This window comes from Pteropus alecto, unplaced genomic scaffold, assembly GCF_000325575.1.
Source record: "Pteropus alecto unplaced genomic scaffold, ASM32557v1 scaffold76, whole genome shotgun sequence".
In the NCBI taxonomy this organism is placed as follows: domain Eukaryota; kingdom Metazoa; phylum Chordata; class Mammalia; order Chiroptera; family Pteropodidae; genus Pteropus; species Pteropus alecto.
The window spans coordinates 24,924,395-24,932,287 of record NW_006443138.1 but is presented as its reverse complement, the minus strand read 5'-3'; the positions used below and the strand labels follow the sequence as shown (position 1 = coordinate 24,932,287).

The 7,893-nt window shown below is 39.8% G+C and overlaps 1 pseudogene; it reads left to right on the top strand.

The window, feature by feature from the left end:
• The first annotated feature begins 50 nt into the window (after nt 1–50).
• Nucleotides 51–728, top strand: LOC102888127 (annotated as a pseudogene).
• Nucleotides 729–7,893: the final 7,165 nt, after the last annotated feature.

Here is a 7,893-nt window from a genome sequence, read left to right as displayed (position 1 = left end):
CCCACCCCCACCAGAGCTGCAGCTAGGGCCTTGCCTGACCCAGCCCACCCATGGCTTCAGCTGGGGAAGAGCTACAGAAAAATCTAGAAGAGGTGAAGGCGCTGGAAAAGGTCACTAGAAAAAGAGTGTATGATGCCCTTACAGCTGAAAAATCTAAGACTGAGACAGAAATCAAGAAGATAACAGCAGAAATCACAAGAGGAAGCAAAACTTCTTGACAATGAGAAACCAGCCGCTGTGGTTGTTCCACTACAATGAGATATACAGTGAAAATCAGTAATTATGAATGAGCTTAGTCAGATAATTTTGTGAAAATCTGCATTACCTTAACTGGCATCCATCAAGTCCCCAATGGGAAAGTGAGGGTGCATGTCATAAAGAGGTCATTCGATCTTTTGGTAAAAAATGTAAAAGGGAAGACTTACTTACTCTGTGATTGTGAACAATCTCTTGAAACCCATCTCTGTGAAAGGCAGTTCAGAAAAAGTCAGGACAGATATAGTGATTATCTTACGTAGAAAGAAAGTGGAAAACACGTGGTGGGACGACCCTGATGCAGGTGAGGAGGGAAAGAAAAGCCCAGCTATGACTCTGAAGCAGCTCCTAGTGAGGGACTGGTGAATGCTCTAAAGAGAAATTATGAAGCTGGTGATGAGATGAAACAAACCATTAATAAGGCCTGGGTGGAATCGAGAGAGAAACAAGCCAAAGGGGACACGGAATTTTGAGACTTTAGAGTCTGTTGGAGAACAGTGATGTGGAGATATCGATGTTGCCAGTGACACGTTGGTGAACTGCACAGATAAAATTGACGGATAACTTTACTGTGCTTTCTTCTATGTAGAGGCAAAGAATTCTTTATTTCCTACTGGAGGATTTATTTAAATAAAATATGCTTATTAAACACTTCCTCTGAGGGTGGTTCCCTTTAGTAACCTGGTCATTTTGTTCAAGAAAGGGTAATATTGCACTCTCTTGTGAAATGGAAAAAAGTAAGTCTTGCCTAATGCAAATGCTACACTGTGTTTATTTTCATCCAGCTAAGAGGTAGAAAACAAAAATTATTGCTTGTCTTTAGGTTCTTGACATCGGCTCCCACCGATGTAAGAAGAAATAAAAATAAATCTGAATGTTTGCACAAAAAAAGAAGTGTTAATAAACCTTTTAGGTTATATATACATGGATCTATGTTACTAATATAGATATTCCAGAAATTGTATGTGAAGTTCTTAGAAATTTGCCATACCCTCATTGTTTAGTTATTATGTTAAAATGTTATATACCACAGAAATAACTGTTTTTCTTTATCGGATGAACTCTCATTGGAACTTTAACCATGACCATCTGAAGTCTTTTGTCATTCACAGCTATGTACACTCTGATTCTTCTCCGGAAGCATTTACACATGAGAATGACCCATGATGGCATCACTTGGATAACTTTAAGGCCATGCCACTGGACCGAAGAATTTCTAGAACTAACGAAGAAGCTGATGGGTTCATAAAACTGATAATCCAAGATCAAGCAGAGCAAGAATTAATTCATGAGGCTGATGAACTCATGAAGATGATTATAATTTTTTAATGACCTCTTTGAAACATTGCTGACTCTTTGATATTTTGTTTTCCAGATTTAAGGAAACATTTTCCTCTTTTCTTTTAAGCTATCTGTAATTTAGAGCAATTTCATAAATTATACCTTTGTAAACAGAATTGAAACATTTAATTTTTCTTCCTGTCTGATCTCTCCAGAATGTGGAAACTTTTAGTGTTCTTATATTCCTGGCAATATCGTTATTTGCATAAGTTCAATAAGAACCGGCTCTTGTAACAAAACTTAATTGGAAATATTGGTTGTATTACCAAGGCTTTGATTGAAATATCGTATTTGAGAATAATGTACATCAAATCAGCCAAGACCAGATAGCTTTAAGGAACTAGGGATGACTTTAAGGAACCAATGCTTATAAAGCCCCTTTTGGAAAAGCTGTATCTGGCTTGCAGGGTTTCCCATCTTGCAGGTATATAAGGATATCTTGGGGACAATGAGAAGAGAAGAATTCAACTAAATTACTATCTGTCGCAGGCGAAATATGGTAGTGAATTCTTGGCTTGTTTTCCTAGCCTTGAGAGGCTTTTAAAAGACCAATCTGGGGTTCCTTCTCAAAAGTTCCAGCAACTCGAACTTATAGTGGACTTATGCAAGCTCTTGCAGCACTTATGTAAATAATCAGGCCAAATTTAATGAGACCAGACATACTTCTCAAACAAATTAATCTTACTTTGATTATCTTTGATAGAAATGAGAGTGACCGTAGAAAGAATTTTTTTGTTTATTTCAATGGAAAGCTATAGTGCACCCTTGTGGGTTCTGTCTTGGATGTTTTGCCAGTCCTTGCTAAATCTGGAATTCTTCTAGTTTCTTCCAATATCTGGCCACAACTTTCCAAATTAATGTTTCCAATTTCTCTTCCTTTCAATTTGAAAGTAAAACTGCCCCTTTCACAAAGTTCTATAAACCGAAGCTGGATGACTTGATATAAACTTAAAAAAGATGACCACAATTGATCATGTATGGGCAACTTTTATGCCTTCTGTCCTACGTATCATTCAGAAAGTTCACTGGAACACCTGAAGCCATCACCAGAGGCATTCAGCAGCAAACCTGCAAAATTCATCAGATGATCACTGCCATCCTCACTTCATCTTCTAGAGATGTTTAAAATTCAAACTTAAAAATCCTGACTGGCTGTCCTCTGGGCTCAGAAACTGGGTTTCTAACTATTAATCTTTGTTTTTCTTTAATTTTCATAGAAACGTCCCTTATTAAGTGCCTGCCTGCTGGCAAAGTATCATTTTGCTAATTGAAATTTTTGCTTTAATACTACTCAAATTCCTGTATAAATCTCAAGGACTTGTGGCCATGACCTGTGCTATGAGGAAGAAAATTGATCAAGTAAAACCATTCACTTGACTTAGTAGGTATTCTTCTGATCATAAAAGAATACCTCAAGGGAAAAATCATATCATCTTAACCCAAAGCATGCCTTAATAATGGTGCGATTTTAGACATTATAGGCAGAGATGTTTAGGGGTTGGTGGGCTTTCATGGTCACACTTAGGTGATATTTCTTTTGACTTCCCACCAAGATGACTTCATCTCAACACAAGGTCTTTGCATCTGCTGTTCCCTTGGTCCGGACTTTGCCTCCCACACCCATACTTTTGCCTAGTTAACCTCTACTCATCTTTTAGATATTAGTAGAAGCATTGCTTTCTCAGGGAAGCCCTTGCTGACCGAAGTAGGTCAGATTCTCCTAACTTAGGCTCTCAAAGCACCATGACCACTCCTACTTAGTACTTGTCATAACTTCAATTTTTCATATAGTCATGTGGCTCTTTGTTGACCATCTCTTCCACTTTTACCAAGTTTCGGGAGGACAGCAATGATGCCTGCTGTTGGTCGTTTGTATCTGTAGCACATGGCACCTTACCTGGTACATGGTAGGCCCTCCATAAATAGTTGTTGAATGAATGGACTAGGGACCTTCAGTGACTTCAAGCATTTCCCTTTCTACTGCTTCCATTTCCCACCCCATGCCATATTGGAGGCCAAGGATATACATCATTCTTCTTCTAGAGAAGACTATAAATGTAAAATCTGGCAGAGCAAAGCAAAAGACGTTAGTCTTTCCTTTCCTATTCCTTCCACATACTCCCCTTTCAACATTCTCTTTCTGTATCAACACTATTTCAATAAGGCATGCACATGCATGCACCTCCTTGGTGTAGGGTTCTTACAAGCTTATCGTAACATTCTTTAAGACTCACTTTGAATAATACAAGCATAATTATACTGTGACCAAACTGCGGGACCAAGCTTGTTGTTCAAGGTCCACAGCCCAAGGACACTGTCTGCATCAGAAGTTGATTAACATGACTTGGAGCACTGACCTAGGACTCCCTACCTCCCCCAGGCAAGATCAATCTAGACCATTTCTGTTTTTGCATTGAAAAAAGAGTATTCTAGCCTTTGCAGTAAGATCTTGGCCATTTACAAAGGCTTTTTACCTTTTGTCTATACCCTGCAGGCCATGGTAATCACATATGGTCATTGCTGGGTCTACCTCATCCCAGAAGGTCTTTCTAAAAACTGAAAGACAACCATCTGGCCTCAGACCAAATGTGGAGTGGAAATAAATGGTTTGGCTACTTGGCAGCTTCTCTGTCCCACTAACAATAGCCCAGCTTGTGGAGGTATCTGGTATCAGGAATATTTTGAGCTTGGGTCCTGGGAAAATTTTTCTCTGCTGCTTTTGTGGGGGGCAGAGTGGGGAGGGGGGAAGGGATTTAAAGACTGTATTTGTGTCTGTGGCATATTTTATGTCAAATATTTTCAAAAACCTTAGAATGAACCAAAATGGATTTTATTCTAGAAACAGCATCTGTTATTTATGATTCAGACTTTTTATAACTCTTAAGGTTGAGGAACAGAGATGAAGTTACATCGTTTTTTATTACTGTGGTTATTTTGGAAGAGTGAGGGCAGGAAAGCAGATCATAATTTAAATTGTGTGCTGGGCATTTTCCATGAATTTAATATAAGGATTTAGAAGTCAGGATTTGGGATCTTTGGCCCAAATAGATTTCATTCTTCTTCCAAGGGGCATGCAGAAGAAAAGAATAGTGATAATAACAGTGATTAAGTATGTGGGCATGAGTATTAGTTAACATCTCAGGTTATTAGCTGTGTGACTTCTGGACGATTACCTCTCTGAGTCTATCTGCAAGCTGGGAAGAGTAATTCTTCTTCATAGAGCTGTAAGGACTATTTGTGATAATATTTGTGAAGTGTTTACTACAGGTTAAGCACACATTAAGTGACCAATAAATAGTGGCTTTTATTATAACTACTATTCTTAAAACATGCGCAAACCAAATTTGAAACTTCTGGGCAGCTATCTTGGCAAGAGGTTGGCAAGAGGAATCCAGACTGTAGTTTCCGGGTGATCTGGAGGGTGCAGTGATTCAAGAAGCAGAGGGAACCCATTCTGGAGTGGGTACCTCTAATCTCTCTTTTTAATGGCAGTCACATTTGGGTAGTGTTTGAGACTACAACATATAGTATCCTCCACACTCCCCCACCCCAACATCTTTCGTTACAAAAATCTGTGGGGTGGATAATGTTAGCCTAATTCTTAGATAAGAAAACTGAAGCCCAAGCAGGTTAAGTGACTGGCCCAAAGTGGCACAGCTAATAAATGATAGAATTGTAGAACCAGGACCTAAATTCAGGTCTTCTGATTCCAAATTCAGGACTTCTTTCTATTATACCACAGTAGTAAAAGTTCAGCCGATATTAGAATTAGAAAATTAAAAATATGTATTCTACTTATATAACAAATTATGATGTTATCTCTTGTTAGCATAACAGTTTGAAAATTTCAGTTGATCTAATTCACTTGCTCCCCGCAGATCCCCTGGAGGATGAATGTTTCTTCAGAGGAGAAGATATGGAAGTTCACGGACTTAAGGAGTTTGTCCAAGTTCACTGGGTAGGTTGGAGTTGGGGGGCAGATGATGGTGCAAACCAGACCTGCCCTCCACAGAGAGCCCCTCCATAACCCCGAAGGGCCTCACCAGCACACAGCAAGCACCCACTAAACTTCCGATGAGTGTGAGTTGAATATAATAGCAGTCATGTTGCAATTACATGCATTTTCTCACTTAATCCTCAAGACGACCACCAGGGTCTAGAGACAGCACAAGCTACAGAATATTCTGCCTGAATCTAAAGTCCATGCTCAACCACTGCATACACTTCTATCTGAAGAATCAAGTCAGCCTTGCTGATTCTTAATGTGGTCCCCTTTCTGGTACTGGTTTCAGTAAGGGCCAATAAAAACCAAGCTTCCAAATCAAGACCAAACAAACCAACAAACCAACAGATCCTCAAAATCTATCAAGAGACAAGAACAGAGATGAATGAGATTTGGGTAGCTCCTTTGCAGCTCTCTTACTTGCAACTCTAGTCAATCAATATGCAGTGTGTTCTCCCACCAGGAGGTCCTCACCACCCTCAGACTTAGAGGAAAACTAAAGTACTTCATGTTGATGCTGCATTGGAATATATGGCCTATAGAAACTCAATGATCTAGTTAATTTATGTTAAAGGACAACATGTTTTAAAGAGTAGTATGCTTTTGATCTCTGACTGCAAGTAAGTGCTTTGAGCCAGCTTAGTTTCTTCCTTCCTCTTATCTGTGGCTCCCTCTCTTTTCCCTGTGGTACAGCTATTAGCCACAAATTCAGGACTCTGTGGTCTTTCCTCTCGAGTCAAAGGTCTTTCCAGCTCCTACCCTGAGCCATCGAAAATTTCTTAACTTCCTTTTAGCCTTTATAAAAATCACATTATTGTTCCATCTCTTATATATACACCAAAACTCTTGACGACAGCTCGATTTAGGGGAAAGCTGAGATCTTAAACATTTCAAAGAAGCAGAGGGTGATGAAAGCATTAGTATAACTACTAAACTGACCCTTACAGCAAAAAAGGAAACAAAATTTCGGTTCTAGAACTGTAAGAAGTTTTTCATTGCACAACATACCAACCAGGAGGGCAGTGCATCAGCTGACCATATTGCCACAGAAGTGTTTCCTCCTGAAGAGGGAGGAACTGAGAGATGAGCAAGGTTACAGATAGGAACACACAGAACTGGCAGGCAAAAGCGGGGAAACATTGAACAGAAATGCATTGAGAATCTCTGTATCTGAGAAGTGAGTGTTATGGTCATGGATGGCCATGAAGAGAAACTGGTCTTCTTGACCATAGACTAGAGCAAAGCTCTAGTTATTTTCCTGCTCTGTGAATGGTTCAGGGGAAAAAGAGCAACCACTGGCCTGGCTATTGACAAGCCAACGAAATATGCTGGGTCTATCCAAGTGATCTCTTAGCAAGACAGTTAGTAGCGGGCCTGGGTTCCGTCAGCTTCTCAGAGCTTCTGACAGCTAGATAACACAGTCCCTCTAGCCCTCGAAGGTGACCTCAAGTTTCAATATTCTACAGAAGGCAGTTTGGTGTAGAGCAAGGCTTCCCAAACCTTAGCCTGCATCAGAATAATCTGGAGGGCTTCTTAAAACAGAGATTGCTGGACCCCACTCCAGAGTTTTAGATTCAGTACGTCTGGGGTGGGGCCCAAGAACATGCATTTCTGACAAGTTCTCAGTTGATACTAATGCTGCTGGTCTGGGGACCATGCTTTAAGAACTAATAGAGGTTTAGAGGACAAACAAGGACTTGGGAATAAGCAGACATCAATTTTGGTCTCAGTTCTTCTATTTCCTGAGCACCTCTGAGGGAGCCATGTAACTTCTTTGAACTTTGATCTAACAGGGCAAAAGATGGCAGATAATAATAGAATGGTTAGACATATTGTCTGTGTTCAAATCTGGCCCTGCCACTAACCATCTCTGAGACCTTAGATAAACAACTTCACCTCTGAATCCCTCAGTTTCTTCACCTATAAAGTGGGGGTAATTACAATGTCTACCACATAGAGTTGTTATTAGCATTGAGTGACTAAAATATATAAAATATTCACAGTAGTTCCTGGCACAGGATAAGCACTGTAAATGTTCACTGTTATAATTTTTTGTAGTTGTGTGACTTACATGAAATAAAACATGTAAAGTACCTATGTCACATCCGGCACAAAGAAAATGCACAGTAATTGTCGATTTCCTCTCTTCAACCCCCAGATACAGAAATCAGACTTGTAAATGCTGATAGAAAGATGTCTTTTAACTGGAGAATCTTAGTAGAAGGGCGTGGTGAAAAAAGATAACAGCGTGAGGATTTTAGCTGTTAATGAAGCAGAGTGTGCCACGTGCCACC